Here is a 26,692-nt window from a genome sequence, read left to right as displayed (position 1 = left end):
GTATTCCTGCGTATCACTGTTGACATACAGCTAATTCCGGAATAGACAAAGCCGAGCGATGCTGAATAAAAGTTAGAGGGCAAAGTGTAAAGTGCACATTACTGTTGTCGACAGCAAGGACCGTGAGTGTATGGAACAACTTTACCAATCAAGACACACGATGCATATCATTGCCATTTGCAGTGCAGTGTGAATATATTCAGTGCATTAGAGATAGAAAGATAAATTAGTTTAAGAAATCATACGGAATGCAATTACTCTGTAACGAGCCACCGGAGACCACAGCTCGCTTCAAGCAAAATACTCCTGGAATGTCCTTGAACAACCTCCGAAATGTCGGTGGTGTTGGGGTTCACCATCTGTACTTACCGTGGCAACTTAGGGTATGCGGCCAAGGACAGCTGTTGGAGAACCGGTTTGTCACTCCCCTCTTCAATTCTCGAATGGTACTTGGGAAGAATGACAGTCGCTTTAACTACGTCATTGTGAAGGATCACAGCTAACTCCTTGCAGGAACAGTGTGTCGAACATCGACTGTGTGTTGCGTCCATTAGCTAAAACGGTAAAAAAATTCGTTGTAATGTCTTGTGTGTAGAGTGATTATTTCTGCCTTTATCTGACTCCAGCTTCTCTTTTTGTTTCAGGTAAGTATCGGCAGGCGCTGTGGCGGAGCTGCTAGATAAATGCGCAGAGTGGTATGTATTTGCAAACCGTGTGTGGCAGCTAAGACACACTGGAGTCGCATTCGGAAGAATGCCGGGTCGAATTCCCGTCCGGCCATCCAAATTATGGCTTTCCTTGGTTTTTGTACATTGATTAGGCCTTTGAGCTCTAACATTGTGAAAAGAAACGCAATTTTAAAATTTTTCACGAAAGTAACATTTAGTATCACATTAAGCGACGAATACAAGAAGAAATCAGCAAAAACTAAACACGATTATTTTAGGCTAGTGGTCTGATTATGGAACCACCAACGCATTCAGTTTTCATCTATCCATTTTATGTAATATATGTAAAATCATTCGCACATTTCGAAACTTCCACAAACTCTTACAGTCTGAAACAAATTTTAGTTGTAAATAACAAGAAAAAATGGGTCTAAAATTAAATAAATCTGTGTCAGAGGTACATACTGCTCCAGGACTATTATTTCGTAACCGCCTCCAACAACAATAGTACAAACTCAAATTTACGTTATAATAATTTAATATGTACGTACTTTCACTGTCAGTGATCTCCTCAATACGGCCACCGGAAAAGAAACAGCATGTCACAATCTCGTACAGTCACGTAGCACAACCTCCGCGCCGACTGTTGCTTTGAACGCTGTGACAGCCAAAGTGTATGTACTGCATTCGTAGAACTACCTCATTGTAGTACTAGGTGTCTGTCTCGCTACAGCATCTGCGGTTTCATGCTAAAGGCACTGGTACGTAGAGGGGAAAAAAATAATAAAATGGTGGCCTCAGACAGAAAGCCCTGATACTCAAAAGGGTTAAGACATAATCGGAGGTGGTTGCTTAGAAAAGGACCCCACGGCCTCCGATTTCCTGCCCCAGTCAGAATTTGCGTTCGTGTATGTAACTGTTTCTATCTAGACGGAGCATCCACATCCAAATCGTCATTCTATCCATGTTTTCTCATACTTAATGTGAATATTACAGTGTAGGAATTACTATGATCCGTGAACATGGCAGTGCACCTCCACGATCATTTAATAGTGGTGAACAGCTGCTTTTCAGACATTTTCAAACCATTTGGCAAGCTACACTGCCTAGCTTCACTGCAAACGTCAGCAGATACTTAAAACTTACCCTGTCATCAACCGGGAGGTTGGATTTAACGCTGGACTCCTTCACTAGGCTGGAGGTGACACAGCCTTTCGATATTCCAACAGTCTTACCAAGACACAGTTAGAGAGCTTTACATACTGGTCAGCTGATCCGTTTCCTCCGTATGATGATGGTCGTTGAGCTTGTATGTAGAGCAACTAGAAGCTTGTTACCGACTATCGCAAATGCACAAACCCTTTCATGCTGTCTAAAGAGGAGATTTATCAGTGTGGTGTGGCATATCTGTAGTTGCAGACACAGACGTCCACGTGGAACCGCCACTGTACGGGTTTTTAGACATGACTTCGCTGGTCCTGACGTGCGTTTCCATGCAACAGGAGATGTTTTCGTTCTTAAAGGTGTCAACACACCAGCATATAATTATAGGTCCCACCTCGTAGAATCCAACATCGATTGGAGGCAGGAGCTCTATTCATGATGGACCCTCCTGTTGGTACGGCGAACCAGATAATTTGACCTGATTCGCGACAATTGTCATCAGACGTTGTACCTGCCGTCGGATACACAGGCGAAAGTATTGGATACGAATGCCACATCTCAATTGATCGCGGGTGTCCGACATACGGGCGCACTCCGCCTTCAAGGCCGTGCAGGTTCTGGGATTTTCGGGAGTCTTAGGGACAAGCGTGTATCGCCAGCACATCCATTAGGGGAGAAACCACCACCACCAGCGTAGCGAATCCCTGTGGGAAACAAGATTTTGACGAATGGTGTCTTCGGACACGATTCGGTATTATCATTGCGGACAGTCTGATCCCCCAGTGCTGCAGATGGCTCACCGGTTTACCATTTGGCAACAACTGTTGGACAGGAATCATCCCATGAAGAAACTCCGCCTTGCTATGGCGTACAGAGACGGTCGGCTTAGTTTTGTGAAACTCATTTCCCACTTGTATGGCAGCTGTCTATACGACACAGCGGTGGTCTCAGATTCATCCTGCTGCTGTCGTACACGGCACGGTAGCTCCCCTCATTTTCTTCCTTGCCAGTCCCTCTGCAGTCCCAGCGAAATGGAAGAGGAACAAATGCTAGCATGGGTTCTAGTTTATCGCCTCTTAAAGATATTCGTCCACTGAATTAAAAAAACAAAGAATGCGGGCGTTACAGGACATGTTTCAAAAGCTCGTTAACGATGCTGCCAAGTTCTTCCAGTACGTGCAAATGAGTAACTGCAGGAAGGACTGAAGGATCCGTTACAGCGCAACAAAACGTTCTTCAGGCAATTTAGTCAGCCTATACAAATGTTCATTGTTGTAGTAGCCAAATGAAATAAATATTATTTAATCAAACGGCAAGGTACTCTGCACCTTATAATTCATTGGGTAACCAACTACTGCGGGAACAGGAATAAAGAAGTATACTCAAAGATGCACAACGAAGGAATTGTCCAAATCGGACGAAAATCAGTAGATGCGATCAAAATTTATAAACAAATGCTAATGATTTCAGGTATTTTGAATGATTTATTAGAGAGAGAGAGAGAGAGAGAGAGAGAGAGAGAGAGAGAGAGAGAGAGAGCTAGCTTCGCATATTGAGCAAGTCAAAAATCCATTGGTCCACCTATGGTCCTTATGCGAGCAATTACTCGGCTTAGAATTGATGGACACAGTCGTTGGATGTGCTTCTGAAGTATATCGTGCCAAATTCTGTCGTCGAAATCCCAAGCTGGTTAGAGGGCCCTGCCCGTAATGCTCCAAATGGTTTCAATTGGGGAGAGATCCGGCGATCTTGCTGGCCGAGGCAGGGTTTCGGAAGCGTGAAGACTGGCTGTAGAGACTCGGGCTGGCATTGTCTTGCTGAAATGTAAGCCCAGAATGGCCTTCCATGAAGGGCAACAAAATGGGGCGTAGAATATCCTCGACGTAGCGCTGTGATGTAAGACTGCCGCGAATGACAACGAAGTATGTGCTGCTGTGAAATGAAATGGCACCCCTCACCGTCACTGGGGGTTGTTGAACAGTATGCGGGCACTGTTACGTTGGCATTCCACCACTGTCAGAGAGATCTCCAGACCAGACTGATGCTCATCAAGGCTCAGTTCGAAGCGGGACTCATCGTTAACGACAATACTACCACAGTCTGTAGGATTCCATGCCGAATGTGCCCGACACCACTGCAAACTGCCTTGCTTGTGCACAGAGGTCAGTGATGATCGGCGCAAGGGGCGCCGTGAGCTCAAACAACCCCCCCCCCACCCCCACACTCTTTCCTATAAACCGCCTATCAATGGTTCTTGAGAACACGGAAGCACCAGTTGCACGTCGGATCGATGATAATGACGAATCCAGGGCTCTGAGTGCCTCTTCAACGTCTTCTCGTTCTGTCATCTCTCTACGTCGACTGCTTCCTTCTTGACGCTGCGTTCGGCCATGGTTCACACGTTCCTGCCAACATATTCGAATGCAAGGTTCACAGGAGAGCTTCTGTGAAGTTTGGAAAGTAGGAGACGAGGCACTGGCGGAAGTGCAGCTGTGAGGACGGGGCGTGAGTCGTGCTTGGCTAGCTCAGATCGTAGGGCACTTGGTCACGAAAGGCACACAGTTTTCTTCTGCCAGGAAGTTTCATATTCGAATAGTATTATCGCTCCTATCAAATGTCGAGCTATTTGCCCGTCACTCCAACTGGCTTCTTTCAGTCGAACTACACGTCCTGTCTCAAATGCAGACATCTGCGAACATTGTTCGTGCGCCTGTCTGCGAGGCTATCTGACTACAAGAAATGAAATTAGCAAACACTTTATGCTTTAGTATCGACATGTCCCCTGTTTACTAATATTGCCAGCTGCGCGCCGAAATTGCGCTGTAGCGTGACACATTCGTCCATCGACTGCCAGATTTTGCATTTTCCATTGATACCTGTGTGAATATCAATTAATGACGAGTTTGCATAACTCCGCCGTGGTGCGTCGTATCGTTTTTTCGTAGAGTGTGTATTATTTAAAAGTTTAAAAAGCAATCCGTTCGTTTATTTATATTTAATATTGAGCAACAAATCGGGAATTGTTCAAACAGTTTCGAACTTGGGCCCCGATTTTCTGTAAATGCTTTAAAAACCCATGTCGTTCATTTATAACGTTACGCTTGACACGAGTACTGGCAATTCCAGGTATGTGGCGGAATTTCAGCAAATAATGTGGGGAACGTTATGATGGATTGGTTTTTGATTTCAACTGGTTATATAAACCAGCAATTTTGTAAACATAATTTTTGGCAACTTATTCTTATAAAGTAAATTGAAGGTGCGGGGGGGGGGGGGAGGAGGAGGAGGGAGGAAAGAAAGGGAAGGAATTATTGATGTTAGCTGCATCGGCATGGCCGGCCGGTGTGACCGAGCGGTTCTAGGCGCTTCAGTGTGGAACCGCGCGACCGCTACGGTTGCAGGTTCGAATCCTGCCTCGGGCATGGCTGTGTGTGATGTCCTTAGGTTAGTTAGGTTTAAGTAGTTCTAAGTTCTAGGGGACTGATGACCATAGATGTTAAGTCCCATAGTGCTCAGAGCCATTTGAACCATTTTTTGCATCGCGATTTCTTGCAGAATCAGCGGCGACGAGTGAAAATGTGTGCTGGACGCGGAATCGAGCCCGGGATCTCCTGCTTACTAGACACTTGTGTTAACCACTGCGCCATCCTGACACACTGTTCATTGCGGCTGTTCGGACTATCTCAGCACGCCTCTCACTCCACCCACACTACCGGTTAGCGCCATCTAACCGCAGTTCCCTTCCATATCGTCCATGCTCGGAGAGGTCGAACTTAATCGTGCATCTGCCCTGAAGGTAGTGGATTCACTGCCCATCGAGGGGAATGAGTTACATGAACTGACTAGTAAGCAGGAGATACCGGGTTCGAATCCCAGCCTTGGATACATTTTCACTCGTTTTTGCTGATTCCACCTGCAGTTTCGATGTAACTGTCATCAATAGATCATTCACTTTACTTTCTTCCCACCCCCCCTCCCCACCTCCCCCCCTCCCCCCTCCACCTTCAATTTACATAAAATATATTACAGCTACGGATTCCGCGTGGTGTCAGTTCTATCGGACATATAAAATTGTTGTTACTCCATACAACGTAGTTCATAATTTGAAATGATCCACTCATTTCCTCGAATACATAAACCACGCACTTTTCATATGAATCCTGTCCTCATTTTCTAAAGTTTCGTCGCATAGAAAAGGTCATTCATTCACTACACGAGTTAATCTAAGGTTGTCTGTTTCTCAAGCCATGTGTAAGCCAACGAGATGTTAGGAAACCAAAAAGAAAGGCAAATAACGTTAGAACGAATTAACTGATGTAAACGCTATTGTCGCTCCGAAGACTGCCGCGTCGCACCGTGCCTGAGGGATGTGAAGGCGCCAATGTTTACTGAGGCTCAACTCTTCCCTTCCCCACTGCCACGCCCGTCTCCGTGCCAACGCCACGGCAGCAAACGGTCCACTGTAGTATGGGTGCCCGGCACCTCCATGACGGTAGAGTGCCTTTCAGAAGGCAACGGCCCGCGTCGTGTAGATGTCAAAGCAGCCGATACTGTACCGCGGTGGCTTGTACGTGCTCATGTATACACGGCTGCCTGACAAGTGTGAAATGGGCCAACCTCTGCCCTCTGCACGCACTCTGATTACAGACATCGGCGTGGCCAAAGACCGCCTGCCACCTAGACGCCCGATCAAGGTCGCCTAGACTGATAGGGTAGCGTCGTGTCACACTGTACGAGTACATTAAGAACCACATGACACGATTTATCTAACTTAGCGGCACATTAGGCGGACTGCTCATAAAACTTCAGTTATCGCCTCGGAGAAACAATTACGCCATAAATCTTGGTACACACAGACAGCCATGGGCCACAGTATCGTACCACCTATCTGGAGGGATCAAGCCGCAACGACGCAGCTGATGAAAAAAGTAGACTATCGCGAAGTATTGATTTTCAGCAGCAGCGGAAATGTTGTAGCTGTACCAAGCCAACCCAGACGGCTACAAAAATCAAATAGATTAGCCTGACAGTGCTGCCGATAACGAATTACCGCACCGTATGTCACTTCAGCAATGAGCTACCCCACTATAGGTGTGTTGTGGTTCTGTGGCGCGGGTATACCAGTATATACCTAGGCTGCAGGCGTCTACCTGGAAACAAAACCAGTAATTATGTTACTTTGTTCTTTGAGCTAATAATTAAAAGTTTGACTGTCCTTCACACAGAGAGACTGATCTGGCGAAGGGGGGTCACATTGTAAATTGCAGTCACCCTTACTTCTAATGAACCCAGTCTGCTAATGATTTTAACAATAATAATGTATTACTGTTACTCTAATGTAACGTTTCATATAATTTGTTTACGTAAGTTCGTCAATTCAACAAAGCTTCCACGAAACTGTTAAGTGGATAAATACATTACCTGAAAAGCGTTTGTCGAAAAATTTCAGAAGTACCGGTGTCATGCAGTTCTTTTGAGAACTACAATAGCATCCAATTTTCACAACTTTGGAACTGCTTAGTTTGTATTATGTGAAATCAGTGTCCGCTCACCATCACCAGTATTTCACTTAGCTCTAAGATTATGAATACAGGTCTGCAGACTACTGCTATATGTAACTGGGAGGAATGCTACATATTCCTGTTGTTCCCAGCTCCATTCGCTATATATCCTTCCCCATTCGGGCCTCTCCACTCAAGGATTGCTTCCACCTTCCTCTGTTCATCCCCTTCCCCCCTCCCTCTTCTCTCTCTCTCTCTCTCTCTCTCTCTCTCTCTCTCTCTCTCTCTCTCTCTCTCCCTCTCCCTCTCCCCCTCACCCTCTGTCCACCTCAACCTGCCTCTTCTCTGACTACGCAACCCCCCCCTCCCCGCTCTCAGCTCAGACATACCCATCCACATATGTAGTCCCTGCAACGCATGCCGATAGTTCCGGTATAACCTCCTCCGCGATTTGTCCATATATTCCCTTCTCTCTCTCTGTCCATCGTCACCTCTCCTCTCTCCTAATCTATCGTCTCCTCCCTCACTCTTTGTCCACCTCCCCGCCCCTTTCTCCGCTGTGGGGGAATAGTGTGAGAGTAGTGTGGGTACTGGACTGCAATGGCGGACCCAGAATGCGTAAGTAATCCGTTTGTTATTACCGTGCAGATATTCGTGGTCTCGCGACAACGTGAGAAGAGTGTGAAGCGATGCAGCATACAGCAGCGCACAGCCTCGCACACGAGACGCACGGATTCGGATGTGACGGACTTGTGAATGTCTCCACAGAAAGGCCTTAGCGTTGGTGGCCGCTAAAACGAGTACGCCTACACAGCATGAGCTGGAAACCCATTTCACTGTCTTGAAGCACATCATCTTCACGCCATTGACTGTTAAAAGTTTTTGTTACGCTATTGCAATTTCGGCCTTAGGCCATTATCAAGTGCTGATATTGTGGCTTTAATCCATGTCAATGTAATGTAAGCTGACACATTTGTATGTCGTTGTCAACACTGTTAAATACATTCGTGACTTTGTTACACAGTGCGAGCACACGTGTTCAAACACCGTAAAACAACATAATATGTAAGTGCGCATGTTCGTTAACCCATCACAAATGCATTAGACCACAGCTGCAGCAGTATTGACACGACATACAAATGTCAGCACTTGATAATGGCCTAAGACCGAAATTGCAATAGTCCAATAAAAACTTGCAACAGTCACTGCCGTGAAGATCATGTCCTTCAAAAAAATTTTAATGACTGTTACTCCCAGCTAAAACAAGTTTAACCATTTTACACTCATTTGTCCGTTCCTTTGGGAGCTAGGACGTTCTAGCCTCCACCGAGGGCCGGGGAGGGGGGGCGGGAGAGAAGTATGCATACGAAATTTGATTGAAATTGATCCATTGGTTTGAGAGGAGATGCTGGACGTAGATACATACATCCTATTCATGAGTGTATATATTCCAGGCTGTTATGCTGTGATCAAACGAATTTCTTGTTGAAACCCAGCGCTTCGTCCCCTTCTGCGGGGGACGTACTCAAGGCGGGGCTTGTAGCTTTTTCGAAAGTCCGATGCACACCCTGGCTCGCTACTGACTGACGGAAAATTCCATTTGCGCGTGCTTCCGCGTAGCCGTGGCGTCACGTGTTCTGAAAATTAGAGTGCTGTTCGCTGTTGGCGGTTGGTGTCGTCAGCTACTTCTGTCACCCACTGTTGTACGACTGGTAAACATGTTCTTCAGCACTGGACGTAGCAATAGCACACGACTGCAACCGACAAAGGCCAGTTGTGTTCGATTTTTCAGAACGTGTACCGCCATGCTTCTTCGCGGCAGCACGGGGAAAAGGAATTTATTAAATTAGTATCGACCCAGGACGTGCGCCGAACCATCGAAAAGCTACAAATTCCACAAATTCGATCCAGCCCCCTCTTGAAAATGTCCTCCGCGTGAGGGGACGAGCCGTTGGGTTTCAACAACTACTTCAGTCGACCACGGCATAATAGCCCAGGGTATTTTAATAAATCTAACATTTCCGCCCGTGGAAGTTTACATTTTGCTATTAGTCGTACATGTAGTTTCATAAACTAATATGGCCATCGCGAATGTTCCTCGTGGAATCACTTTTCTGTCTGACGCTGCCTTGTGGTACCTGACTGCCGCAGCGTAAGGTGCGGGCCTTAATTAGGTAGGCCCGCTGAGCTGCCGACGCGCGTTTTTCTGCTCAGCGTGGCGCGGATTGACGGCGGTGGTCCGTCTCCTTTCCTCTTTTTTTAAATGCTGGCGTGCGGTAATTGAAGAGCTGTGTGCGGCGACCACGGTGCTGCTCATCGGCTGTGCGCGCGCCGCCGTGCCTACTACGTGTGCGGCAACTGCCGCCGGGATGCTCGCCGCCACGCATTCCTCGTCACAGCCAGTGAGCACTTGCAGGGATGCCCGTGTAGAAAGACATTCGATGTACCACTAGGCGGGGATCCCCGGCTAATGAGCATTATGGGAAAAAATGATGCATATAGAGACGTGGCGCAGAAACACCATTATGGCTACTCAGCGGATGCGGTTAACTGACGAGTGAGTCGCAGCTTCCGACGAGTGAGCACATTCCGGTTATCTCCGGTATTGCCGTAGTAGCCGACCAGCAAGTAGGAAGCTGGTGTGAGAACGTTTGCGGTCACCTGACGCAAGAAAAGTTACCCATTACATTACGCAACACAATCGAAGGCTCACTTTTCGAAACTCCGTGATTCTCTCTCATTGCAACGCAAAAGTGTCAAATTCGGCTCAAAGATGCTCACAACTTCCTTCTGCAATTACGCAAAAGGCGATTTCACCCTCGCTCTCGACGATGGTTGAGACAGCAAGGTGTTGACGCATGGAAAAAAAATACCTCAGCTCACATGCCAGATGAGTTACTGATATCACATTAGCACCAAATCTCACCACAGTTCCGCCCATTGCCACGGGTCACTCAATGAGAAAGTCGTCACAGCTCCCCATACACACCTGTCGCCCACTCCTTTAGAGTCTCTGCTATGGAGGTCATAACAGCGGTGCCCAGCGTTGAAATCAGGCGATTTCCTTATGGATGACCGAGAAAAACATTTAAGGGGCTCCGGAAACGTTTAAAATCATGAAAAAGTTCATTTTTTACTTATCTGAAGTTTAAAAATCTATAGTGTTTCCCCCTTTCAATTGACAGGTAATTAATTCAGTTCAGAAGACAACTATTTTAACATATTTTAGAAATATGTTCTGCATGGGCGTGACCCACTATGGCGCTGTTAAACTGCTGTAGAATGTTGTACTCACCGAATTTACATGCTGCTCATGTACATTTTTAGTGATGTGAGAGAAAATGTTACAAAATAATTGTTGTAACTAAACTGTGATAGTTCGATATACAGGGTTGTCCATTGATCGTGACCGGGCCAAATATCTCACAAAATAAGCGTTAAACGAAAAAACTACAAAGAACGAAACTTGTCTAGCTTGAAGGGGCGCTATGGTTGGCCCGCTAGATGGCGCTGCCATAGGTGAAACGGATATCAACTGAGTTTTTTTTAAATAGGAACCCCAATTTTTATTACATATTCGTGCAGTACGTAAAGAAATATGAATGTTTCAGTTGGACCACTTTTTTCGCTTTGTGATAGATGGCGCTGTAATAGTTGCAAACGTGTAAGTACGTGGTATGACGTAACATTCCGCTTTGCTTCGTGATACATTACCCGTGTTAAAATGGACCGTTTACCAATTGCGGAAAAGGTCGATATCGTGTTGATGTATGGCTATTGTCATCAAAATGCCCAACGGGCGTGTGCTATGTATGCTGCTCGGTATACTGGAAGACATCATCTAAATGTCCGGACCGTTCGCCGGATAGTTACGTTATTTAAGGAAACAGGAAGTGTTCAGCCACATGTGAAACGTCAACCACGACCTGCAACAAATGATGATGCCCAAGTAGGTGTTTCAGCTGCTGTCGCGGCTAATCCGCACATCAGTAGCAGACAAATTGCGCGAGAATCGGGATCTCAAAAACGTCGGTGTTGAGAATGCTACATCAACATCGATTGCACCCGTACCAAACTTCTATGCATCAGGAATTGCATGGCGACGACTTTGAACGTCGTGTACAGTTCTGCTACTGGGCACAAGAGAAATTGCGGGACGTAGACAGATTTTTGCACGCGTTCTATTCAGCGACGAAGCGTCATTCACCAACAGCGGTAACGTAAACCGGCATAATATGCACTATTGGGCAACTGAAAATCCACGCTGGCTGCGACAAGTGGAACATCAGCGACCTTGGCGGGTTAATGTATGGTGCGGCATTATGGGAAGAAGGATAATTGGCCCCCATTTTATCGATGGAAATCTAAATGGTGTAATGTATGCTTGATTTCCTACGTAATGTTCTACCGATGTTACTACAAGATGTTTCACTGTATGACAGAATGGCGATGTACTTCCAACATGATGGATGTCCGGCACATAGCTCGCGTGCGGTTGAAGCGGTATTGAATAGCATATTTCATGACAGGTGGACTGGTCGTCGAAGCACCACACCACGGCCCGCACGTTCACCGTATCTGACGCCCCCGGATTTCTTTCTGTGGGGAAAGTTGAAGGATATTTGCTTTCGTGATCCACCGACAACGCCTGACAACATGCGTCAGCGCATTGTCAATGCATGTGCCTGACGACAGCTGACCCTAGTCAGAAGCGCATTTGAGCTGTTCCTGAACTCCAGCCATCTACTCCTGCGTCCTTACACAGCACACACACATCCTACACATACTAACAGCGCTAACTGAAGGAGTTAACTATAAAAGCACGAACAGAAACCTAGATACGGAACTTGCTGCCCTTCTGACGTTTCACCAATGGAGACTGACATCTCAATGAGCTTTGTTGCTAGTTGTTGAGAAGAAACGACAGCTGTGCTACAGACTGCCTGACTCTACACGTTATAGCTACAAAAACGTGAAGTTACACAGATTAAATAGAAAAACTATCATGGCATTCAAAAAATATACTACGTAGGTAATAAGGAGAAAACTAAATACGCAATTTTCCGCTCACCAGGTGTATCCCAGGCGACAGCTCGGTAAGGGGGGCTTGACGATTTTTCCATCTAGTGACACATTCATGCTGGTGCTGGGCAGAACTGTTTTGAAATTTGGTGCCTACATGAACGAAAGGGTTTTCTGTAAGTCTCAGTGATCTCTATACAACATGGATGTTGAACTTCAGCTGTCTGATCATGCCAGCCACAGATACTCGTATTCCGTTTCTTGCCAAACTAAAACATGGCTGCTAGGAAAGATAACTGGAACACGAAAAGAAAATACTTTTCGATTCCGCTCCCATATCAGCCTGTTACATGACATGCTGACATAAAGTTCAAGAGAAGAAATCAGTCTGCAATTCTTTGTCACATGCAGACTAATGGAAATTGTTTTTGCCAAAGTACAATATGGCGGACGATGCAAACCACATGAATCTACAGACACGCTGCAGTTCTATACTCAGAGACCAGACTTCTACATCCAGGTTGTGTAGAGATCACTGATAAGTCCTAACCTTTGGAAACTAATGAAAGACGAAGAATTTGAAAACAAAACTAACTGAATGTAAAGGCCGCCTTGGATGTCCTTTAAATAAGTTTTCAACAAGTTTCTTGACAACTGTAAAGACCTTGATTACGAGAATTACTATGAAACATGTGTCCGCAGCTCGTAGTCGTGCGGTAGCGTTCTCGCTTTCCACGCCCTGGTTCCCGGGTTCGATTCCCGGCGGGGTCAGGGATTTTCTCTGCCTCGTGATGACTGGGTGTTGTGTGCTGGCCTTAGGTTAGTTAAGTTTAAGTAGTTCTAATTTCTAGGGGACTGATGACCATAGATGTTAAGCCCTATAGTGCTTTGAACCATATGAAACATGCTGGGTAGCTTGGAGGTATTGGCTGCCTCAATGAGTTCGGAGCTGCATTTTCTAGACACCTACGTCAGCTATCTTCTAGAAAATCTATGCGCTATGAGTGAAGAAAAAGGAGAAAGTTCCATGAAAAACTTAAGAAAATGGAACGATGATAGATAGGGTGTCAACGTGATAGGTACACAGGGAGTGTCCTCGTTAAGTGCAACTGGACCTAAGAACATAATACTTCAGTAGATAATGCTAGGAGTGCCGTATTTTTCTCATTTTTAAAAAATTATTTCTAGTGTACGTGTTTCGCACCTAGTTCCCGGGTCTGCTTCATTTCTTTGTGAAAACACCTCATGTGACAGAGGAAAGCTCTTGGCATTTTCCGAACGTGGTATTCCAAAAAGCTTTACAATCGATAAACTAATGAAGAAAAAAGTTACTGAGTAATAACTCCTAGTCTTGTAAAACAGCCATAGCTTTTTTTCCATCTATACCGAATTCGTATGGAACACTGCAGAGCGTCTGTCGATCGATCAGTTCATACGCTTTTTTCTAAACTCACCGAACCCATCTAAGAAGTGTGTGAGAAAACTGAGGTCGATTTTTTGTGTACCGAAGTTTTATTTAGCCTATTTATTTTTCATACAATATTGTGCCCTTCAAAATAGTTCCTTCGGTAGCTATACACCTGCGAAATAGTCGTTCCTAGTCTTGGTAGCAGCGCTGAAATGCCTTAATTGGCAAGTTCATGTCGGTCACATTCTTTTGAATGTCCTCCAGAGTCGCAAATTGACGTCCTTTTAAGACATTTATCAATTTCGGAGAAAGAAGAGTCACAAGAACTCAGATCAGGAGAATAGGGGTGCTGTGGGACAACAGGAATGCCTTTGCGGTCAAAAATTCTGCTAATTAATTGAAACCCTTAGCTGCCGATAGGTGTTGTTGATGTATCTCGATGGGGACAGCTGAAAATGTGTGCCCCGAACGGGACTCGAACCCGGGATCTCCTGCTTACATCGCAGACGCTGTAACCATCTGAACAACCGAGGACACAGATGAATAGCGCGACTGCAGGTACTTATCCCTTGCATCTCTTGCACGCTTCCCGTGAGACCCACATTCCCAACTGTCCACAATCTACATACGTAATGTACCTAATAGATACAGGTTGCCAGAAGTCTTACGGGAATCTTCACCTTAGTGTGCACGAATAATGAGTGGATGGGCAAATATCTATTAGGTACATTACGTATGTAGATTGTGGACTGTTGGGAATGTGGGTCTCACGGGAAGCGTGCAAGGGATAAGTCCCTGTAGTCGCGCTGTTCATCCGTGTCCTCGGTGGCTCAGATGGATAGAGCGTCTGCCATGTAAGCAGCAGATCCCGGGTTCGAATCCCGGTCGGGACACACATTTTCAGTAGTCCCAATCGAGGTATATCAACAACACGTGCCGGCAGCTGAGGGGTTTCAATTAATTATCATTTATTCTAGAGAAGCTGCACGGTCATGAATGGTATCTGTTCTTTCGAGAACAGTTACTGTCTTGAAAAATTCCGTATTGGAAGTGACTGTGTGAAACTGGGAGTTGTTATGATGCAGCACCCAATTGTCTCCATTGTCCGGTCTCACTCGATTCACCCTTTCCATGAGCGTTTCAAGAACATCTTTGTGAAGTACTTGGTTGACAGTTTGTCCTGGAAGAACAAATTCTGCCTACACGATACCCTTACTGTAAAAAAGCAAATCAGCGTTGTTCTGATCTTTCTGATCCCTGAGATATTCGTTAGAGATTTTTTCGCCCCCTCCTCACTTGCCGTTCTGTCTCAGGGTCGTACTCTATTATCTGAAGAAGACGAAGCGAGCCAAGACGATACAGTTTGTTTCATGTGAGCTCGAAAAATACAATTTAAGAAAACTACATAGAAGACCGTCACTTTGTACACATAAGACGCTTCGCGTAGCATGAGCAAGTTCCGAAATAATGATGATATTTGAACCAAAACTGGTCGCGTGTCTCAGTAACGAGTTTGTGCCTAATTTTAAAAAAAAAAAAATTGTCTAACCACTGCTGCACATGTTGAGTTCTCCTTACAAAAAAGTATCATGCAACTACCAACAGTTGCTGTAGTGTATGGTAATTCACAGAAATACATTTTCGGTCAAACAGCCATCTTCAAATCACTGATAACTGACCAGTTGTGTGGTACGATTGTAACGAAATAGTATGCTTAGAAACGAAATGGAATGTCGGTTTCTAAACTTCCATATTCATGAGAATTTATACTAGACTCGTGCATACGTGACACATGCTGCCACCAAAAACAATTATTTGACGCCAAAGAGATCACCTTTAAAACTGAGGTAGTGTTAAGGCGTGGCATGAAACTGTATGTCTGCGAATAAATACACATTGCAGCAGTTCTTGGTGGCGACATGGTGCCGTTCTATACTTCATCAAGACAATGCGTGCAGTAAATATGGACTCTAAAATGTGGACTGTAGGAGCTATGAGCGCCTCTCAATCTTCGTCACTGTGAAACACCTATCTTCTACTAAACATGTGCTCGTAGCTCTTAAGGTAGCTATACTTACAGTAAGAGTGCTTCGAATGATCGTTCCTGTCATATCCCTAAATACTGACGAGTCCTTGTGGGTCATCGTGTATACACAAACCCTCCTCGTGAATCGGTCTGTATATTACTGCTTGAAAATCGTTCCAAGTAGATAACCAGATAAACCAGCACATACAGACAGAAATTGCAGCGGGGGGACTGAATTTATTTGTGTATAGAAGACCGTAATACAAATGTGTTTCTGGGGGAAAAGAACAACAAATGTTTGTTTCGTAAACAACTCATCTTATTTCTCGACATAGTCTGCTTTGAGAGCAATAAAGTTTGTCCAGCGATCCTGCAGTGTCTTCATCCCATAGCAAACACAATTTCTGTCAATCTCTGCAAAACATGCATCGACTGCAACAATCAGTTACTCATTTGATGAAAATTTCTTCCCAAGAAGCCAAAGTTTCAAATTAGGGAACAGGAAGAAGTCACTCGGGGTCTAAATGGTTCAAATGGCTCTGAGCACTATGGGACCTAACATCTGAGGTCATGAGTCCCCTAGAACTTAGAACTGCTTGAAAACTAACTAACCTAAGGACAGCACACACATCCATGCCCGAGACAGGATTCGCACCTACGACCGTAGCGGTCGCGCGGTTCCAGACTGAAGCGCCTAGAACCGCTCGGCCACACAGGCCGGCACTCGGGGTCTAAGTTTGGTGAGTTTGGTAGATGAGGAACCAGTTCAAAGCCCAGTTGCTGCGCTTTCGCCAGTTGTTATCGCTGTCGTGTCGGATGGTGCAGTATCCTGATGAATGGGCGTTTTTTTGCTTGTCAACCTTGGTCTTTTTACAGCCAACGCCAGTTTAAAGCGATCCAACAATGAAGCATAAGAGGGTCTAGTTATGGCTGTGCCCTTTTTCAAGTAATGTATGAAGATTATTCCTTGGGTACCCCAAAAGCAGTGGCTGTCACCTTACCAGCTGACAAAATGGTCTTTGCCTTATTCGGTGTACTATTGCCAGATTTTGCCCATTGTTCTGACTGCTGTATCGACCCCGGTGGGTAATTATGGATCCAGGTTTGATCTACAGGCACAAATCGGCGCAGAAAGTCTTGCAGATTGCGATGAAATGTCGCCATACATTGTGTTAAAATGTGCCGGATGCGCTTTTCAACTATTGTGTGCGGTCGCGGCACATACCTCGCACACAGCTTCTTCATAGCCAATTGTCCTTGCGGGGTATTATGCACTCGTTCATTTGAGATGGCTACTGTCTCAGCAGTCCCACGAATTTTTATTCGCCGTCTTGCATTGCCTTACCATAGGTTTTTGTCAGTTGTTTCGTTTATGGTAACCACAACTGGACTGGCGGAGCGCGCTTCGTCTTCGGTGCTTGTTCGACCACGTTTATGTTCATTAATCGTTAAGTAAATGGTCTTCACTGATGATGCAGACTTCGAGGGATTATTATCCAATTCTGTTTCGATTTGTAACTCAGTCCAAACCTTAAAATGAAAATGTTGAATAACAGCGCGAAGCTAGATTTTTGTTCCATTTTCGATTGCAGTCGGCACACCTACCATTTCAGATGGCTGTCAACAATGAACTGTACGCTGTACGTTGTTCAAATTCTTTATACGATCGTTGGAATAAACAAGCTTGCCACCACGAAGGCGCAACAAAGATGTTCCATCCTTTCATGGAAATTTACCGGCCTTGTTTGTTTTTATAGGGATAAGTAGGATATTAAAAGTGGTGGTAACAGAAAGTTCAATTCGGCAGTGGGAGGGGGGGGGGGTGGACTGTCAACTGTGACAACCACCCAACCCCTCACCCCCACCCCTACCCTCACCCCCACCCCTACCCTCACCCCCACCCTCACCCTCACCATTGCTCACCTCCAGCACGATGCGAACCCTGGAACCACGCCCGGTATACAAGAACATTGTGCCGCAGCGGTGTCTCGCGCCCAAATACAGAGGGCATGGCACATGGCACGCAGCGGGAGTCAGGGAGGTGACTAGGCGGCGGACACGGCGTGGTCCCGTGCGGTCCGCTGCGACAGCGCCGCGCCGGTATAAATTGGCGAGCGGGATCACAGCTCAGCACCGCATCGCGTTCCCCTCGCAATTAATTCGGCCACTGCGGCGAACAATGGCTGTCGAACTAGGAGCACGCTGCGATAATCTCCGCCGGCTGGCGAGCACAATGGCCGGCGCTCGGCCGCGCCGCACTTATCAGCGATAACGCCTAATGAAATTATCCGTCCGCTACCGGCGTGCGGGGCGCGTCATTCCCTCCTGTCCTCTTCCGCGCTCGCCAAGGGGAAGCCACGAACGCAGTGAATGGCATGCCGTGGAGGAAAAACTGATGCGATCAAGATAACACTCGCCAATTCATTCGGTATCACAGCGTTTACTTTCACAGTGAAGCATATGTGCACACTTATACTGTACTGCTTCCTAAAACACTGTTCTTTCGTGGGCTTCTCATCACTGACGTCTTGTCGCACGCATTCGTTTCCCTTCTTTCAGATTGCTTGGTGCGGTAGCTTGGTGCGGTAGCTTGTTGCGGTAGCTTGGTGCGGTGCCCTTCCTCACGATAGATCTTCTTTCCTTCATGATACAATACATATGTGTCAGACGCGAAATCGAACGAATTTCCATCTGTTCAAAATGGCTCTGAGCACTATGCGACTTAACTTCTGAGGTGATCAGTCGCCTAGAACTTAGAACTAATTAAACCTAACTAACCTAAGGACATCACATACATCCACGCCCGAGGCAGGATTCGAACCTGCGACCGTAGCGGTCGCTCGGCTCCAGACTGTAGCGCCTAGAACCGCACGGCCACTCCGGCCGGCTTTTCCATCTGTTACAACCAACTTCTTTCTCAGAGCAACTTATTTCCTCCGTTTTCAGTGTGATAGACTTGGTCATGTCACACTGCATCTTCAAACGTACGTATCAGTTATAATGACGCATTCCGTAGAATATGTGCTGGTGCCCATCCTGTTTGACAATTCCACTTTCATTCACAGTATTTCGAACACCTAGTCCTCTTCATAGTTGCTACGAGTCGTAATCTTCTGTCTCCAACTAAGCAGCTGGGTCGTCATGCCAGTAAAATTCACGCTGGCAGAATTTCAGAAATTAGTAGACTTTTCATTTATGCGAAAAAAGTGTAAACTCCGTCAAAGAACGCACCGTCGCAGTTTCTCTCTCTCTCTCTCTCTCTCTCTCTCTCTCTCTCTCTCTCTCTCTCTCTCTCTCTCACACACACACACACACACACACACACACACACACACACACACACACACACACACACACAAAATATTTGACGGAGGGAATTCCTATGTTAAAAGAATATGTCATTCAGTGGCGCATTTTCCTCATTAGTATCTCCTCCGTGAGGTCTCTCAGTCTGTGGTGCGATGACTAAAATAACGGAGTCACACTTTTTTTAGAGAAGCAAATTACGAGGGCTCCCAGCAACAACTGCAGTCTTTCCTTCATGTCTCATTCATGAAAGTGGCGAGATTGGGCTGAGAGAAGGTTGGGAATTTGTACGGGTGCTGATAACCGCGCAGTTGAGCGCCCCTCATTATTTTCTTCATGTCCATCTCTGACTATGTGGAATAAACACATCAGCGGTTCAGCAGTCACTCCACTCTACGACATTACTATCCAGACGTTAACGCTGACTTGGCTTTATACCGAAAACTGCGTGTACCACCCGTTCACCAGTCGATGTAGTCTAATTTACTCGTCACACTTTCGCCTGCAAAGAGCCAAATACACTTAATGTGACGTTGTGAAAATTTCGTGTTAGCTTCTTTTGGAAACCTGTGATTAGTTGCACAAAACTACAAAATTACCATTCCCGCCTTTCGCCGTGTAAATGACTAGTCGTACAACCAAATGCAAATAATAAGAGTTGCGTTTGTTGGGGTGTAAGAGATTGATGGTTCTAGGTGAACGCATTTCCATGGCTTGCTACTTCTATGCTCATACGAGTGAGTGAAACTACAGAGTTGTCTCCGATTATATCGTAAGGTTCGTCTCTTGTAACGTTTTATTTTAAACTACAGTTACGTCCGAAAAGAAGAGTTCGGCAGCTGCCGCATAACACTCCTGCAGTACATCAGGAAGAGTCGTAGACTAATAATGTGAAGCGTGGCGCAACAGCAACGCGGTGGACGATAAACGCTTTACACTGAACTGCGTTGGACCTAAACAGATGCTGTCAGTGAAGATAAAGCGAATGTATCTGGAACTGATGGATGCCAGTGTGTAGATACAAGATACGTCAAACAGTAGGCAGAAAGGTTACAAACTGGAAGAAACCCCGTGCAAAAGCCTGCTTTCGAATGTCCATACGACTACAGGCCGTAAGTAAAGGCAAAATAAATTCACACGCGATATTGGTTTTGTTTTCAAACTCCAGCAAAGATAAGGACACCTTTTTTGGATTCATCATTTCTCCACAGCTTTTTTTCCTCTTTTTAATATCTCAGTGGTAAAACTCATTTTTACAATCTGAGGTTAAATGTTTGTGTGTGTTTGGAAGGTGTATGGGAATCCCCAGCCTGAACAGGGTAATTCAGTAAGAAAAAAGGGAACACACATCAGTTGCATATTACAGGCAGACAATGAAAGCTAGCACATTGCGCATGTAACTGGACAGAGGAAGGTGTAGGTCTGCGCGCGCTCCCCCTCCCCCCCCCTACACGCACGCGCCACGCGCGCATGCACACACACGCACACGCACTCTCTCTATACCAGTCTCTCTACGTGAGCACCATCCGCCATGCGTTACTCGTGCAACATCGCTGCATTAGTCCATTTCTCTCCACGCACGAATCAACAGGTCCCTGTTCATTGAATCGACAGCTTCAACCATTCGATTTCCCAGGTCTTGAAGAGGACCTCCCATATGTGGCACAAGGATTTTTATGTACCTCCACAGAAAGAAAAAATCTCAAGGTGTGAGGTCTGGTGACCAGGCAGACCAAAAGCACTGAATAAGATGTGCAAATTCCTGTACACAAAATGATTTCTCTTGTGTTGCAGTCGCCATGTTGGTACAGACAAACAACACCGCAGTTGTCAAGACTTTGAACCTTCCTCTAACCAGTGGCGTGCGCATTGTGTTCGGCTATAATAAACAATTGAAATGTATTCTTTCTTTTTGGATCACCCTGTATTTCTGGAAGAGTATATACAGATACTCATCTGAACTCCTGAAACAGTTCAAGGATCCTTGGTTAAGGAGAGATTACAGCGTTGCATTTTACGTGTTCCGCTTTTAATTATTTGCAGATTAGCGATTCTCGTCGGTGGATATCGTGTGGTAATGTGCTCACGGTCAGTGTTCAAATACGGCGACGAATTTGTGAGTACGCAACCTCTTCGTTGCTCCTTAACTTACCTGTATCTTTTTTTTTTTTTCTCTCATTTCATTTTCATACCGTTATGTATGTATGTAGGCTCGTAAAAGTTGTTGGCTTGGTATGCGGCACACGGGGCCATTTTCGAGCAAGAGTTTCTGCGGAAGTTGCTCATTTACGCGGAATCCACTCAAGTTTTCGCGTAGCTGCAGTCATTATTTTTCCTCTTTTTTTTTCTGGTGCGCCCTGCAGTCTCATCTGGAAGGGAGAGTCTTGTTAACGAGATTTGTCCGCGCTGTTTGTTGGCCAGCAGGCCGGCCGGCGGGCGCTGTGCGGACAGCAATCTTGGCGAGCGTCGCCGCTCATTGGAACAATTAGGAGGCCCCATTAGGGCAACAGCCTGCCCCTCAACTCACTCCCTCCCTCCCTCCCTCCCGCCCTCCCTCCCACCCTCCGCCGGAGATCTGCTTGTGCTGAGCGAGAGCCCCGGCCGCGACGCGAGTTAGCTGGCAAACTTTTCTGCCGCCGCGACAGAATACTTCGCACCCTGCTAGTCCAACGTGGGGAGGGCTGAACTCCAGCAACTGCTAACCGCTTCCGCCCTATTTCTCATTTTTCGCTTTAGTACCGTCGTTGATCTTGAGGGGTATCCCGAACAACGACGTGGTACATCGTATGCTGAGGATGGAGGTATTCTGCCGGGTTTACACGGATCATCACAGAGACCCGTGGCAGGTTTCTGGGAAGTAGGCAGACTGCGTCCCTGTATCACTACTTCCGGAACTCGAAATATTTGGTTTTATCGTGCTATGACCGTGTGTGAAATATCAGCTTAGTGGAGCCTCTCCGTCTACATACATTCATCTTTTGTTTGAACAATTTAGTTTACTATCCGTTTGTAGAATGTTTGAAGGCTTCTGTAGCGTTGCTTCGGATGATATTAACCAAACGGCACATTATTTTTTAGAGGTAGCTCCTAGTCATCTTCAGGTGCAACGAACAGCTGCCTGGTATGACTAATTTTGTACCGTAGACAATATCACCCAACATAACGCCAAAGAACCATCCTAGTAGTCATTGCGTCGAGAAAGCCTCAAAAAGCATATTCGCAGGTTCTTTGACTATTGTAATAAGAATAAAGAGAACCCGTTTATCTGTCGAATACCTGCCTAAGTTATTAAAAAGAGCATTGAGCATGTGTTGCCTCCATACCAATTTACATCTTGAATAAATTATTTTAAGTCTTCAAATATTATCCAACGTTGTTTTCACGTAAATATACTCAATGCAGCATCGTTTCTTAACTTAAAATATACAAAGATGTGTTGCAGGTGACATATCGCTGTACCCGTTCTTGACAAAGACTGACAGGGAAGTGAGAAAGTTAAATAAGACATACAGCGGGACATAAATTAATTGTTCAGTTATTTCTTTTTGTTACAGTTGACATTAAATCAACAGAATGAAATTGAACGCCTGCATCACTGAACGGTAATGGGACGGTAGCGTCAGTTAGGCCAAGTGCAGCGAAGATAATGCCGTCGGATTATTACGTCTGTCGCACGCATGTAATGAAAGAGAAACAAAATGCTTTTAGCAAGTATATGTTAAACTTAATAACATAACATGAAAATTAATTTATTAAACGCACATTAACATATATCATACTTCTATTAAGCCTTCTCGCTTGCAACCAGGCTAGAAGTAGAGCACTGCGAAACCTCAGGTATCTGTAGATGAAACGTCATATGCTCATCGTTTCCTCATATACAGAGTGCAGTTGATCGTCATTATATTTTTTAAATAACTGTCGACTAATGCGGAGTCGGAGATGAAATATAGTAATTTAACAAATTCCGTTTACTCTTCAGCCAAAAGTGAGATGGTTTAGGTGAGGCATACAGCTGTATCATCTATCAGTGGACTTGAATAGTTCGCCAATATTTCTGATCACGGATCAGAATGCTGTTGCTGATGGAATAGTATGCTTCGATTTATATACATTCTTAATGCCACTGTACATACTCGTGGTCTTAGAATGGCTAGCTTCGCTCTTGTGTGAATGTCCCATTTGAGAAATAGGTCACTTAAACAAGACATTCTGTAAACTAGAACAACACATGAGACTGACGTATGTTATACACAAACAAAACTGGACGACTGTCAGTGTGTGCTCTAAGCAGTTGCAAAATATCACGATCTAAACACAAGAAGTAGTTGAAACGTAACAAGTTCAGAAACTTTCAAATGTGCAGACAATGATTAAACTCTAATTACACATTTTGTAAAAATTATATTAATCTGCACGATTTGTATAGCATGCATCATTTGTTCAAAGTATCATTCAAAATGGTTCAAATGGCTCTGAGCACTATGGGACTTAACTACTGTGGTCATCAGTCCCCTAGAACTTAGAACTACTTAAACCTAACTAACCTAAGGACATCACACACATCCATGCCCGAGGCAGGATTCGAACCTGCGACCGTAGCAGTCGCGCGGTTCCGGACTGCGCTCCTAGAACCGCTGGACCACCTCGGCCGGCAAAGTATCATTCTCCCAGCTTCTATGCAGGTATTACTTGCAAATTTAAAATCATAAAATTTCACCAGTTTGGTGTTCAAATATGAGCCGAGAAACTTGCAAGAAAATGATCATTTGTATCTGCGGTTTCACTGGACATGTCGCAGCCAACGGTTTAGAGTATCGAAGAACAGTTGAAGCTGAGTTCTTTCAGTAATTTCTTTGCAATAAGACATCGATGAAATCGGGGAAACACCCGAAAACAACGTGTCATTCTTCATCATGACAACGGGAGCTATCATACAGTACGCGAAACAGGTGTTTCAAACAGCTGAGTATTAGATGGAGAAAAACATGTGGTTAATGTCGCATTGAACATATTGATCTGAATTGTCGCCCCGGCTTCTTTTTGTTACCTTACATCAGCCAAAATATTACATGGACAGTGCTGCATCCTAGGGTTTAGGCCATCCCGCGGTACAGCCAGGTCTACCAGCTTGCCTGCGCACAACGTCACAACGTAGAAGGCGCCATCTCGGACAGGTGGCGTCAGTATCGCCGCACTACTTGCTGACGCCACGGCATAATATCCGTCCGCTCCGCTGCTGTTTAAGAGGCCGCACGACCCTGAGCCAACAGTTCCAGTTGGGAGCCACTGAATTGTGACTCGGTGAGGCGAAGCGACCAGCAGTCACTTCAGAGCTGTACGAGGGAGTTGGCCAGCGATGATCATAGAGTAACCTTCGAGTGACCAGCCAGACCTCTTTTGTGTCCACGAATATGTACAGACTGGACAACGTCCAGCAAGCCGGCTAGCGTGGATTGGACTTTGAATGAGGAACGTATAACTTAACCAGTTTGGACTTTCTTTCTAAGCGATACATAATTAGCGTGCGTATTTCATTGAGTCTCCTCATATGAATTGAACGGTATATATTGTGCGGACAGCTAATTTCATCACCTTGAGAAGTGGTTGTGTCTTCCAAAACTGTGTTTACGAGATACCGACATAAGAATGGAAAATTTTTGTAGAATGAATCGAACGCTTGCGGAAGTGTATAAATTGTAAATAGGAATATCGTGTTTCTCAAAAAAGTGATTTGTACCACAACAGTGTTAGTTTTCCTTGTTTTTCTAAAACTGGAAAGATGGCCCTCGCGTCATCCACTCGAGAAGTGCTTGCCAAAGTACACACATCGTTTCCGTTCGTTTATCACTGTAACTCTCCCTTTACTCACATATACTCGTATTTCCTTACGGTATCACTGCACTTCCTACCATCATCACCACCACCACCACTATCACTACTGAAGCCCGTTGACATAACGAGTAATCTTTATAGTTCCCTCTTGTCCAGACTGCAAGACTGTCCCCTAACTGCCGGCCGCTGTGGCCGAGCGGTTCTAGGCGCTTCAGTCCAGAACCGCGCTGCTGTTACGGTCGCAGGTTAGAATCTTGCCTCGGGCATGGATGTGTGTGATGTCCTTAGGTTAAGATAGGTTTAAGTAGTTCTACGTCTAGAGGACTGATGACCTCAGATGTTAAGTCCCATAGTGCTTAGACCCATTTGAACCCTTTGTCCCCTGACTCTTCTACTCTCCACAGTTATATACGAGGGCTTGCTGAAAAGAAATTGCTTAATATTTTTAATATGAAAATTGTAAAAACTTTTTAACTAAAACCATGTTAACATTCTACATCTTAAGTCTTTATATCTACATATTTGCGAACATAGTCACGCTGTCGACGAAAACATCGTTCTTAACGAGAGACCAGTTAGTTGATACCATCACTGTAGAATGTTTTATTTCGTTGACAGAGCCACAACCTCACCTCTGCTTCCCCCGCTTCATCACTATCGAAGTGAACTGGTCGAAGGTGTTTTTTAAGTGTTGGGAGCAGATGATAATAGGATGGGACCAAGTCGGGACTGTATTGAGGATGATGGATGACGTTGAACCCAAGGTGTTGGATTGTTGCAGAGCGGGTGTGCGGTCTGGCAGCAGGAGATGGTGCTCCATGTATTGACGTATTCTCTGAACTCGAAACTCTGTTACAACGCGCTGTTTCTCAGGCACTGAAATACACTCCTGGAAATTGAAATAAGAACACCGTGAATTCATTGTCCCAGGAAGGGGACACTTTATTGACGCGTTCCTGGGGTCAGATACATCACATGATCACACTGACAGAACCACAGGCACATAGACACAGGCAACAGAGCATGCACAATGTCGGCACTAGTACAGTGTATATCCACCTTTCGCAGCAATGCAGGCTGCTATTCTCCCATGGAGACGATCGTAGAGATGCTGGATGTAGTCCTGTGGAACGGCTTGCCATGCCATTTCCACCTGGCGCCTCAGTTGGACCAGCGTTCGTGCTGGACGTGCAGACCGCGTGAGACGACGCTTCATCCAGTCCCAAACATGCTCAATGGGGGACAGATCCGGAGATCTTGCTGGCCAGGGTAGTTGACTTACACCTTCTAGAGCACGTTGGGTGGCACGGGATACATGCCGACGTGCATTGTCCTGTTGGAACAGCAAGTTCCCTTGCCGGTCTAGGAATGGTAGAACGATGGGTTCGATGACGGTTTGGATGTACCGTGCACTATTCAGTGTCCCCTCGACGATCACCAGTAGTGTACGGCCAGTGTAGGAGATCGCTCCCCACACCATGATGCCGGGTGTTGGCCCTGTGTGCCTCGGTCTTATGCAGTCCTGATTGTGGCGCTCACCTGCACGGCGCCAAACACGCATACGACCATCATTGGCACTAAGGCAGAAGCGACTCTCATCGCTGAAGACGACACGTCTCCATTCGTCCCTCCATTCACGCCTGTCGCGACACCACTGGAGGCGGGGTGCACGATGTTGGGGCGTGAGCGGAAGACGGCCTAACGGTGTGCGGGACCGTAGCCCAGCTTCATGGAGACGGTTGCGAATGGTCCTCGCCGATAC

The 26,692-nt window shown here is 45.7% G+C and overlaps 1 non-coding gene across 1 annotated transcript; it reads left to right on the top strand.

Annotated features, from left to right (window-relative positions):
* Positions 1–14,581: 14,581 nt before the first annotated feature.
* Trnat-ugu lies at positions 14,582–14,656 on the top strand. Its single transcript has one exon. It is a non-coding gene; the product is annotated as a tRNA-Thr (tRNA).
* The last annotated feature ends 12,036 nt before the right edge of the window (positions 14,657–26,692 follow it).

The sequence above is a fragment of the Schistocerca piceifrons genome, chromosome 1, assembly GCF_021461385.2.
Source record: "Schistocerca piceifrons isolate TAMUIC-IGC-003096 chromosome 1, iqSchPice1.1, whole genome shotgun sequence".
Taxonomy (NCBI): domain Eukaryota; kingdom Metazoa; phylum Arthropoda; class Insecta; order Orthoptera; family Acrididae; genus Schistocerca; species Schistocerca piceifrons.
The sequence above is the reverse complement of the archived record's forward strand: the minus strand, read 5'-3'. Positions and strand labels throughout refer to the sequence as shown.